Source organism: Suncus etruscus, chromosome 6 (genome assembly GCF_024139225.1).
Source record: "Suncus etruscus isolate mSunEtr1 chromosome 6, mSunEtr1.pri.cur, whole genome shotgun sequence".
NCBI classification, from domain to species: Eukaryota; Metazoa; Chordata; class Mammalia; order Eulipotyphla; family Soricidae; genus Suncus; species Suncus etruscus.
This window is the reverse complement of record NC_064853.1, coordinates 126,716,264-126,728,842: the sequence shown is the minus strand read 5'-3', so window position 1 is coordinate 126,728,842 and position 12,579 is coordinate 126,716,264. Positions and strand designations below refer to the sequence as shown.

Below are 12,579 nucleotides of genomic sequence, written 5' to 3'. Positions count from 1 at the left end.
ATAGCATTCTTCAAAGAAGTTGATTAAATACTCATGAATTTCATTTGGAACAATAAATACCCACAAATAGCTAGAGCAAACCTTGGGAAAAGGAATATGGGAGGCAAAAATTTCCTAAACTTTAAATTGTATTACAAAGAAATAATCATAAAACAGTATGGTATTGTAATAAGTACAGAAACTCAGATTAGTGAAATAGACTTGAGTATTCAGAGAATATTCCCAAGAGATACAATCAATTAATCTTTGATAAACGGACAATAAATGCAAAATGGGACAGGGAAAGGAAGCCTTTTTAACAAGTGGTGTTGGGACAATTGATAAGCCACTTGCAAAAAAGCAAACTCAGACTTCCATCCAACACAAAGTAAAATGCCTGTCTCCAATACAGGCAGCAGGTGGAGAGATTGGAGGCATTGGTGGTGGGAGTGTTGCACTGGTGAAGGGGGGGTGTTTTTTTTATAACTAAACAAACTACAATAATGTTTAATGATGGTGATTAAATAAAGATATTATTTAAAAATAAATTAAAAAAAAGAAAACACTCTCAGTCCTCTGCCACTATTTGCCCCCTTTCATCATTCTGAACAAAAATATATCAACTTAGTGGCTCAAATTCTCTGTTCAGCTGTATCATGGCTTGTTTAAAACTCTTACAAAATTAAACAAATAAAATATCACTTTTAATTGATCAGTTATTTTTATACAATTTAATATAACTTAGAATATGAGGGATAATTTCACTTTTGTCATCACTATCTCTGTAAACCTAAAATTAATAGACAAGCCTGACAAAGTCTCAAATTGTGTAATATTTTAAAGTTGTGATCAGATGCCTGAATATTACCTGATCTGTTTAATTTAATCTGTTAATCTGAATCTATTTAATTTTCAGGCCATATGTTTACATAATTATTTCATTTAATCCATTTTTATGTGGATTCTTCCTCTGTACCTTGCTGATTCACCTCCCTTTTATTGATCTAACTCTAGAATAAGTAATGGCATATATGAGAACTTTAAAGTAATCCTGCAGCACATGCTTAGTCAAGAAGCATGGGAAAGTTACATCCTTATTTTTGATTAAAGACAAAATCTATTTTATTAAGTCACAAGAAGATCAGAAACAAAGTGTTTCTATGTTATAATTATGAGTTGGAAATCACATATATTAGTGAGCGCAGAGACTAAAGCTAGGAAAATGACAGCAATTTTTATTTGCTAAGATGAAAAAATCTTAGCTCTAGTTACTTTAAAAAATGCCTATGACTGGGTCAGAGCCGTGGCGCAAGGAATAAGGTCTTAGGATGGACCGCGGTTCTATCCCCCGCGTCCTACAGTATAGTTCCCCAAGCTAGGAGTGATTTCTTAGCGCAGAGCCAGGAATAACCCTTGAGCATCACCGAGTGTCCTCCCCCCCAAAAAAAAAGACAACAAAACGAAAAACAAAAAAATTTTCCCATGACTAGGTGGAAAATAAGTTCAAGTCTTTTCAAATAAGTTGAAATATAAAGATTATTGTATTTTTGTTTTGTAAAGAAAACAAGCATCAAGTCTGTGTTTCTCAAATATATTTAATAGATTGTATTTGATATCATAACTTTCATAAAATAATACCAATGAAAAGATGCTTTTAAAGATAAAATGAAATTTTACTTTTTCAGCATAAGTTTAGGATATTGTGTATGTACGAAAAACTTATGTCTTATTTATTTATTTTTTTGTCCCCTCATTCACAATAGAGACAAGGCAAAGGGCCTGGGCTGAGGTGCTCAGAATAGCTCCTGACAGGCTCAGGGGATCATAAGGGATGCCGGAAATTTAACCTGGGTCCGTCCCAGGTTGGCCATATGCAAAGCAATATAGGGTACCGCTGCGCTATCGCTTCGGCCCCAAGACATGGATTTTATTTATTTATTTTTATTATTTTATTTATTTTATATGGGGTGCATTTACTGTACCTCCTCTTTCTATACAGTCAGTGTAAAGAACACAGCCTGTGGTAAGCATTGGGAGGCCTTATCTTTTCTTTTTCTTTCTTTCTTTCTTTCTTTTTTCTTTCTTCTTTCTTTCTTTCTTTCTTTCTTTCTTTCTTTCTTTCTTTCTTTCTTTCTTTCTTTCTTTCTTTCTTTCTTTCTTTCTTTCTTTCTTTCTTTCTTTCTTTCTTTCTTTCTTTCTTTCTTTCTTTCTTTCTTTCTTTCTTTCTTTCTTTCTTTCTTTCTTTCTTTCTTTCTTTCTTTCTTTCTTTCTTTCTTTCTTTCTTTCTTTCTTTCTTTCTTTCTTTCTTTCTTTCTTTCTTTCTTTCTTTCTTTCTTTCTTTCTTTCTTTCTTTCTTTCTTTCTTTCTTTCTTTCTTTCTTTCTTTCTTTCTTTCTTTCTTTCTTTCTTTCTTTCTTTCTTTCTTTCTTCTTTCATCTATCTGTGTACCAGATAACTGAAAAAATGACATTACCATTCATGATTAAGCATTTTTAACAAAAAATAATTAAGTTTCCTATTACTTTCCATAGACTGAGAAATGTGTATATTTAGTTAATATAATAAACATCCAGTTAAGTGACATATATGTAAACATTTTATGTATGGAATAATGTTGGATTTGTATTCGGCTTCACTGACATGTTGGCATCTGTCGTCAATCTGTTTAGAAGAAAAAGGTCCCAGGTTGTCATATGTTTATTTATAATATTGCAGTATTTTTTCCCCTTGGCAACGAAGAAATATATTGAAAACTACTTTTTTGTAACCTTAAGAATTACAGTTTAAAATAGCAGTTTGTACCTTCTGTTTTTAATCTAGATGTACATCTAAGTTACCTGGCCCCAAGCAGTCAGGTAATGTGTCACCCACAAATATAATTCTTCTTGTAGAAAAATATTGTTACTTAAAAACTAGATCTCAAATACAAAATATCTCTTGACTTCCTGCCCCCAGGATTGGAAGTAGACATTCACCATTACTATCATAATATGACTAACTGAAATATAGGAGATCAAAACCTGGATTTTCCTTACTTTTACATGTATACATTCTACTTGAAACAATAAGACACAAAGGGGCAATAATCTTTGTAACTATTTACTTTAATAAGCAAAGAAAAATCTAAATTACTTCATTATGTGAATTACAATTCTATCTTATACATATTCTACATAAACATACTTATTTTCATATTTCTTTATCAGAAAACATACTAAAAAGGATTTAAAACTATAATTATCATGAGAATGTCTAATTTCTATTTTCTAATTAAATTATATGAAGGTAATGAAATCACTTATTTTGGATAATGTTTTTTCTTAATGTATACTTTCCATAATAAGGAATGATATATATTTTACTGAAATAAAAGGCAATTTAACATAGCCATTTTTCTAGTTTTCCTAAAAGAAGGAGAAAACATTAAGCAGACTTTTTAGTTTTCTTTTGGTTCAAAGTGACACAATTCAGTATTATAGGAGACTCGATAAAAAATCTAATGAATTTTATTTTTCTGTACATGATTCATAGGAATGCATCTTTTTTCCTGTCTGTAAAGAAATCTAAGTGAAAGGAGCACTAAATCAGAAGGTGCTTGGAAACAATTGGAATTAGATTACAGTTAATGTGATGCTTATGAAACTCACTTATTGGGACTACAGGAAAACAATCACAGACAGCCATCCTCCAGAACACTTGCATGTGTTAAATGGAGACCCAAGAGGCTAATTTTACAGAGTGTGTGCCAGGTGTCCAGAGCTGCAGAATAGATACCTGTTCTAAAGAGAAGCAATTAATCCAGCATGGTTTGTCCCTGGGTACAACAATATTGGCTTGTAGGCATCTGAATAATGTTGAGAAAAGAGATGAGATCTCAGCACTTCATCCATCTTTATGCCATAGTCCTTACAGTCCTTCCAGATTCTTCTCAAGGGGCTAGATATCCCAAGACATACAAGAGTCACCAGCTGTAACTAAGAAAAAGTATTACATAGAAATCTCTGCTTCATCATACCCTGACTCAGCTTATGTTATTCAGACTATATTGTCAGTTAGCTAAAAATGACTGCATTTCTTTCCCAACTGATTCCAACTAGTTGAGCTGAAGATCATGTAGCTTTCCAATTAAAGTAGATGCAAGCTAGTTTTTGCAGAAAAGGAAAAAAAATGTATCTTAATACATGTAGGAAAATGGGATTGAAGTAGTCAGCCAAGTGGATGTTTTAAAATACAATTGACCAACTCACAGTGATTAGAGTACAACTCATAGTATCTGAGGGATTCATTTGTAAAGCTGCTGATGGAGTGTAACATTAACATTAATATTAGCACAGAATAGTTTCCAAGAATTGACTGTCTCCTATTTGTTTAGTGCAAATTTTCTATTGGTTATACCAGATCAGCTTGATAGCTTGTTACCAGAAATTTGCTGTCCAATGGCATATTGTAGACATTACAATTTGTATTAAAAAGCAACCTAAAATTTACACTTAGAAAAATTATTTATTTTTGAGATTTCCATGTTGGGCTCATATTTAGAAACTGATTTACCACACAATTTCTGTTGGATTTTATCTAATTCCAAGAATGAGCAGTAGTAGAAATCAGTCATCAGTCCCAAATGGTGATTATTTTTCCTCAGGGGTGGAGAATAGAGTACAAAGATTGTTACTTAGCTTACATGTGTATCAAGAGCTGAAACTTTTTGATTGCTGACTAGTAGTCCATAGGATGGCAGTATCAATGTTGCTTAGCCATTCACTATTCAATGGAATTTTTATTTCCAATTCTTGTATAAGAATTTTTAATGAAAATATGGTTCAGTGGTCATGTATCTCTTATAGGGATGTGTTTCAGGAAATTCATTATTATAAGAATCTGTCTTTTGTGAGCCTATGGATGTGAAGTAAGCTATCCCAGATGGTTCTATCTACTATACATCTAGGCTATAAAAACAAACAAAATAGAACCACAGCCTTCTTCATTGATAGACTGAGAGTAAATCTCTACAAAGTGCCTTGCTGAAGATTCTCTTTTCTTTTCTATTTTATCAGTATTTATTTTTCACTAGTTTCTATAAAAATGATAGTGTATGAACCCTATAAACAAGTTATTCTCAACTTCCTATAGACCAGCAATGGTCCTCTAAAATTTTATTCCTGTCTGAAAAAAATGTATTGCCACTTAAGACATGGATTTTATTTTATTTTATTTCATTTTGGTTGTGGCCATGCCTGGCCATACTCAGAGGTTACTCCTGGCTCTGTGCTCAGAAATCGCTTCTGACAGGCTCAGGGGATCATAAGGGATGCCAGGAATTTAACCTGGGTCCGTCCCAGGTTGGCCATATGCAAGGCAAACACGCCCTACTGCTGTGCTATCGCTCTGGCCCCAAGACATAGATTTTATTTTAGAACGAATACACCACATACTGTGACAACCTGATTCATTTGTGAAATTGCCACTTGTCTGCAAGTATAAAATGTTTGAAAATTGTGCTATATAATGAGGATAATTTTAATGATTAAAATAATTTTTATTATCTCTAGGTGATGTTATTTTAATTATAGACAAGAAATTCAGAAATTATTCATTTTGGGGAAACCAGAAATGGTTAAATAGAACTTAGAGGGGGAAGAAAAGAAATTGAGGAGCAGGAGAAAAAATATGCCTTAATTGGGTTGGAAGTGAGAAGTTTCTGTGACTAAAAGTTGAGGTTGACCCATGTCAACTAGGCTAGGCTCCTGGATAGCAGAGGTCTGTGTAATGTCTGAAGGGCCAGATTGAAGCCCTGACTGGACCCAGATACGGGTATATCTATGGATTATCACAAATATTTATCATTTCTCACTATTACTTCAGTGACAATACTTCAAGCTCTCCTGTGTCAAGTTATCTGAGAAATTTTCTCCCATTAAAAGGTCATCCACATTCTTACTGTTATGGTGGCTTTATAGTGGTACTCAGAAATATAGCAGGTCCCTCATGAAAGCTAGCACTCAAAGAATTTGGCATAGACATTCCCTTTTCAGTCCTCTTCTGAATGAATCCCGTGGTAAGGCTAGGGTCAGAAGCTTTAAATAAAAAAATCTAGTGAGGAAAGCAAAGCTTTGTGGAGTGTTGCTGAGGTTCTGTGAAAATAGATGGTGTCTGAGTGGATTATGCCATATGTCATTCTTATCATGCTTTCCATCACACAACCAAGGGAGTTAATGTCAATCAAATTCAAGATAAAAAGCAATCTGGGCTTCAAAAAACCTTATATAGATGTTTTTAATTAAGTTAAAATAAATTATTTTTGAAGGAATCTTGGTTAACAATCTTGTGCATGTTTATGTTTTAGGAGTCAAATTTTACTACACCAAACTCACCATCAGAGTTCCAATATCCCATTAGCACTGGCCATTAGATACTTTAAGCCCCGATCTCACCCTGGTAACCTCAGTTCTGGGTCAAAGTACACAGATTTGTTTGGATTGAACATTGTCCTTTCGAGATATTTGAGATAAGCATTTAATTTTTCTCACTCACTACCATTGCCATGATAGTCGTTAAAGTAGTTATTTCTCTAGCTTCACTCATAACTCTTTGCAGTAAGCTTTATAAAATGAGTGAGACCTTCTAAGCCTCATCTCTATAATCTCTAGGTATTATTACAATACTGTCTTTTTTTTGTGGGGGAGCACACTCGGTGACACTCAGGGGTTATTAAATCGCTCCGAAATCACTCCTGGCTTGAGGGACCATATGGGATGCTGGGGAATAGAACCATGGTCCTTCCTTGGTTAGCATGCAAGGCAAATGCCTTATTGCTTACGCCACCGCTCCGGCCCCACAATACTGTCTTTCATTTTTCTTAAATACCATAAATTCAAGAGAAATTATTTGTTTCTTCTGGGCAGTAGAATGTTAGATTCAGCTTTTTAATCCATTTTGCCATTCTGTGTCTCACTTGATGCATTTAGTCCATTGGAGTTGAGAGACACAATTGTAATAGGATTTATTATCATCTTTGATGCATCCTTCAAACCTGAATATGAGTCTGGTTTTGTGAAGTATTCTAAAAGAAGTCTTTATTTAATTGAGTTTTATAACTATATCCCAACATTGCCTTAGGGACTTGAGAGTCTCTTGTGACAGATCTCCTGTAAATCTTAAGGATGCTCTGTTGAGTGTAATTTTACTTTTTGACCTTGCTACATTTGATATTCTATCCTTATCTGTATCATTGTGTCTAAGATATGTCTTAAAGTGCTTTTCTTTTTTTTAAATTTATCCCAATATTTTTATTTAAGCACCATGGTTTTAAAAAAATTTGTAGTTGTGTTTCAGTCATAAAAAAGGACACATTCTTCACCAGTGTAATCTTCCCACCAACAGTGCCCCCCAAGTCCCTCCTCCCCCACATCCTGCCTGTTTTTGAGGCAGGCATTCTATTTATCTCACTCACTGCCATTGTATTAATAGTTGTAAGTGTAGTTATTTCTCTAGCTGCACTCACCAATCTGTGCTATGCTTCATATCATGGGCCCATCCTTCCAGCCCTCATCTCTATTGTTTCTGGGTATTATTATGTTACTGTATTTGATTTTTCTTAAATCCCTCAGATGAGTGAAACTATTCTATGTATCTTTCTCTCCCAGTTGCATTCACTCTTTAGCTCTGGGAGTTTCTCTGCAATGATGTCCTTGACTATTGATTCTGCAGAAGATTTTCTTCCTGAGTTTCTGAAACTCCAATGATTTTTATGTTTATTTTCTTGAGTTTATCTGTGACTTTTATTTTTTTCTGTTCACATTCTTTGTTGCTATTTTTCATTGTCTGATCATTTGCTTCTGTCTGATCATTGACTTCCTTCTGTCTCCCTATTTTTGGTTCATTTGTTGATCATTTTCTAATTTTATAAGCTGTGTCATTAGGCTATTTAGGTATGCCTCTTCCTTCCTGATGTGTGCTTGCAAAGCTATAAATTTTCCTCTCGATTCTGCTTTTGCTGTGCCCCATATATACTGATAGTTTGCGTCTTCATTGTCATTTGTTTCCAGGAAAGTTTTAATTTCCTCTTTAATTTTATCTCAGACCCACTGGTTGTTCAGTAGCAAACTGTTTAATTTCCAGTTGTTAAAGTTCTTCTTCTATGTCCCTTTGTAGTTCACATCTAATTTCAGAGCCTTGTGGTCAGCAAAGATAGCCTGCAAAATTTCTATCTTCTTGATTTTATGGAGGTATGTTTTATGTGCCAGCATGTGGTCTATCCAGGAGAATGACCCATGTACATTGGAGAAGAATGTGTATCCAGGTTTCTGGGGATGGAGTGTCCTATATATCTACCAGGCTTCTTTATTCCATTTTTTTTTTCAGGGCTAGTATATTTTTGTTGGGTTTCAATCTGGTTGACCTATCAAGTGTTGACAGAGCCATGTTGAGGTTTCCCACAATTTTTCCCACCTCTTTCAAATTTGTCAATAATTGTATTAGATATTTTGCTGGTCTCTCATTGGATGCATATATGTTTAGTAGAGGGATATCTTCCTGTTGCACATATCTCTATTAGTACGATGTGTCCATCTTTGTCCCTTACAACTTTTCTGAGTCTAAATTTGTGTTGTCTGATATTAATATGCCACCCCAACTTTTTAAGGGTGTTGTTTGATTGGATGATTTCCCTCCAGTAAAGTTGTTTTCTAATCTCTCTGTTGTAAAAGGTGAAAGATTTATGTGATCTGAAGAGAAACCAGAGTATTCTAATCTCTCTCTTGTAAGGAGTTGTTGTGCACCTCATCTTCAGCTCACTGCTTCAGTCCTTAACTGCTGTTACTCTGTTGGAGAGATTTTTAGTGACATTTTTATTTCATCTACAAAGTTTTTCACCCTGTTATTTAAGTTTGAAGTTTTCTCATTTCTATGCTAAATCCTCTATATTATTATTTGTGATTATTTCTGCTCTATCCATGCTTTCTTTGAATTCTACGAAGATCCCAATATTTCTCCTCTAAATTTCTTATCTAAGAGGCTAAATAGATGGTTGACGTTTTCTGGTCATCAGAGCTACCATCTTCATTTTCTATGCATGGTGTTGGTTTGTGTTGTTTCCCCCATTGTCATGTTTGTAGTGTAATGTTTTCTGCATGTTGAGCTAGGGTTCATTTATTAGGAGATGTGTGTGGCCACAGAGTGAAGTGGAGTAGCTGAGCTTGTCTGGCTTTGCCCTTCATGGGCATGGCCAGCTTACCCTGTTTTGTGGCTTTCACAGTCTCTCCTGGCTGGGGTTCGTAACTCCACTAGCAGCTTTGGGTCTTGAGCAGCAATGTCCTTCTGAGTGTTGTCTATTAAGTCTCTTTACATGGTGGACACAAGTGAAGAAACTGAATCCAATGTCCAAGTGGACCATAGAATTTTCACTAGTAGAGTGGGCCTGGGTAAAGCTTTTTTCCCAGCAATGAAAGAAAATGACCTAAAAGCTAACCAATTTAGCAGTTTTCTTAGCCTCTGGATATGTCTCTTTCCAATTTCCAATGCTTCAGTAGTAGATTTTGATTGTATACTTCTGGGCTCTTCCATCTGCGTGAGTTCAGATCTCCAGTTTCAGATTTTTCAGAATACAGGCCCTCTGCTACTCCTCACCTCCTAGTTCCTCCCTGGGGGTAATTTGAGAAGAGTGGGGGTTGTTTGGTCTACTAGACTGTTAGCAACAGGCTTTGTCAGCCAATGGGGAGGTCACATTTTTTTATATCAACAGGTCAGGGTTGAAAACATAGGCTGAAAACAATTTTATCCCCTACCTGGAAACTCTCTATTTTTATTTTTAATAAGTCTTACTATTGTTTTACATGAAAGTTGGTAAAGGTCATTATCACTGGTGATTGATAATAACTCATTGTCATTTTTACTTTTATTTCCCTCTTAATCAAGTACAATAAGTATCATTTGTCTTGTTTGTTGGCCATCTGAATATCTATGTTATAAAAGTGACAGTTTAGCATTTCTCTCCATATTGAATCAGATCCCCGTTTTCTTGTTAATTTATGAGTTCTTTATATTAGATAGTGCCAAGGATATATAATCTGCTTATCAGCTGTTTGATATGTGAATACATTTTCTCATTTAGTTGGGTGTCCTTTCATTTATTTTCAATTTTCAATTTCTATATCTACATTGGTTTATTGTTATTTCTTCATTTCCTGACAATTGATTTAAATCACTGTAGACACCAGTAATGTCAATATTATGGGGTGTGTGTGGTAAAAATAGGTCTGAAAATACGGCTCTGTGGCAAAGTATATTCCTTTCACATGGAGGACCCCAGGTTTAATCTCTGGTACTACAAAAACTAATAAGTCAAAGATAATACAAAGATGATATTGATCATTTGCATAAGATAGGAGAGAATCTGTAGTGTATTTATCAAGGTTCTATTTAACTACTGTGCATATACTGACCACTAAATATTTATAGTTATATAAACAGGTGCTCATTTTAAAGGATAAGCTATGATTTTTGACCCAAAATATCTTTTATTATCTGTAATTATCTAAAATCCTCCCTTTACTTCAAATTCAAATTTTGTTTTATCTTATAATGCAGATACACTTGTACAAAATGAGACATCAAAATTTTAATACTAAATGGCATTTTTTAAATAACATAATTAAGTGGTTTGCATATAGTGGTGTGGGCCATACTGGTGATATTTTAAGTCTGTAACTGTTTACTATTTCCATGGGAATTTATGAGATTATGAGGGGTACTATGGATTAATGGCAAGAAAACTGCATGTAAAATATGCACTACAGTCTATTGAGCTAACTCCTCAGCCTGATTTCTACATTTTTTTTATTTTTTATTTTGAAATCTACATTTTTTTCTTTTTCTTTTTTTTTATTTGAATACCTTGATTACATACATGATTGTGTTTTGGTTTCAGTCATGTAAAGAACACCACCCATCACCAGTGAAATATTCCCATCACCAATGTCCCAAATCTCCCTCCTACCCACATGACCTCCGCCTGTACACTAAACAGGCTCTCCATTTCCCTCATACATTCTCAATATTAGGACAGTTCCATGTACATCATTGTATAGGAAAATTTAATGACTAAATCTCTCCTGACAGCTGCATAATATTCTATTGTGTATATGTACCACAGTTTCTTTAGCCATTCATCTGTTGAAGGGCATCTGGGTTGTTTCCATAATCTTGCTATGGTAAATAGTGCTGCAATGAATATAGGTGTAAGGAAGGCGTGTTTGTATTGTATTTTTGGATTCCTAGAATATATTCCTAGGAGTGGTATAGCTGGATCGTATGGGAGATCGATTTCCAGTTTTTGGAGGAATCTCCATATTGCTTTCCATAAGGTTTAACTAGATGGCATTTTCACCAGCAGTGGATAAGTGTTCCTTTCTCTCCACATCCCCGCCAACACTGTTTGTTCTCACTCTTTGTGATGTGTGCTATTCTTGTGGTGTGAGATGGTATCTCATTATTGTTTTGATTTGCATCTCCCTGATGATTAGTGATGTGGAGCATTTCTTGATGTGTCTTTTGGCCATTTGTATTTCTTCATTGTCAAAGTGTCTATTCATTTATTCTCCCCATTTTTTGATGGGATTAGATGTTTTTTTCTTGTAAAGTTCTGTCAGTGCCTTGTATACTTGTATACTGATGGGTATTGGGTGAATAGTTTCTTGTATACTTGTATTCTTGTATACTTGTATACTGATGGGTATTGGGTGAATAGTTTCTCCCACTCAGTGGGTAGCTCTTGTATCCTGCGCACTATTTCCTTTGAGGTGCAGAGGCTTCTCAGCTTAATATATTCCCATCTGTTAATCTCTGCTTTCACTTGCTTGGAGAGTGCAGTTTCCTCCTTGAAGATTCCTGTAGTCTCAATGTCCTGGAGTGTTTTGCCTATATGTTCTTCTATATATCTTATAGTTTGGGTTCTGATATCGAGGTCTTTCATCCATTTGGATTTTACCTTTGTACATTATGTTAGCTGGGAGTCTAAGTTCAATTTTTCCAAGTTGTGCCAACACCACTTGTTGAAGAGGCTTTCTTTGCTCCATTTAGGATTTCCTGCTCCTTTATCAAAAATTAGGTGATCGTATGTCTGGGGAACATTTTCTGAGTATTCAAGCCTATTCCACTGATCTGAGGTCCTGTCCTTATTCCAATACCATGCTGTTTTGATAACTATTGCTTTGTAGTAAAGTTTAAAGTTGAGGAAAGTAATTCCTCTCATAATCTTTTTCCCAATGATTGCTTTAGTTATTCTAGGGTGTTTTTGTTCCAAACGAATTTCAAAAGTGCCTGATCCACTTCTTTGAAGAATGTCATGTGTATCTTTAGAGGGATAGCATAAAATGTGTATAATGTCTTTGGGAGTATTGCCATTTTGATGATGTTAATCCTGCCAATTCATGAGCAGGGTATGTGTTTCCAGTTCCACGTGTCCTCTCTTATTTTTTGGAGCAGAGTTTTATAGTTTTCTTTGTATAGGTCCTTCACATTTTTAGTCAAGTTGATTCCAATATATTTGAGTTTGTGTAGCACTATTGTGAATGAGGTTGTTTTCTTAATGTCCATTTCTTCCTTA

General features: G+C 34.7%; 1 non-coding gene across 1 annotated transcript; it reads right to left on the bottom strand.

Moving 5' to 3' along the window:
- Positions 1-1,882: 1,882 nt before the first annotated feature.
- Positions 1,883-2,019, bottom strand: LOC126012654 (small nucleolar RNA SNORA51). Its single transcript, XR_007497089.1, has one exon. It is a non-coding gene; the product is annotated as a small nucleolar RNA SNORA51 (small nucleolar RNA).
- Between the last annotated feature and the right edge of the window lie 10,560 nt (positions 2,020-12,579).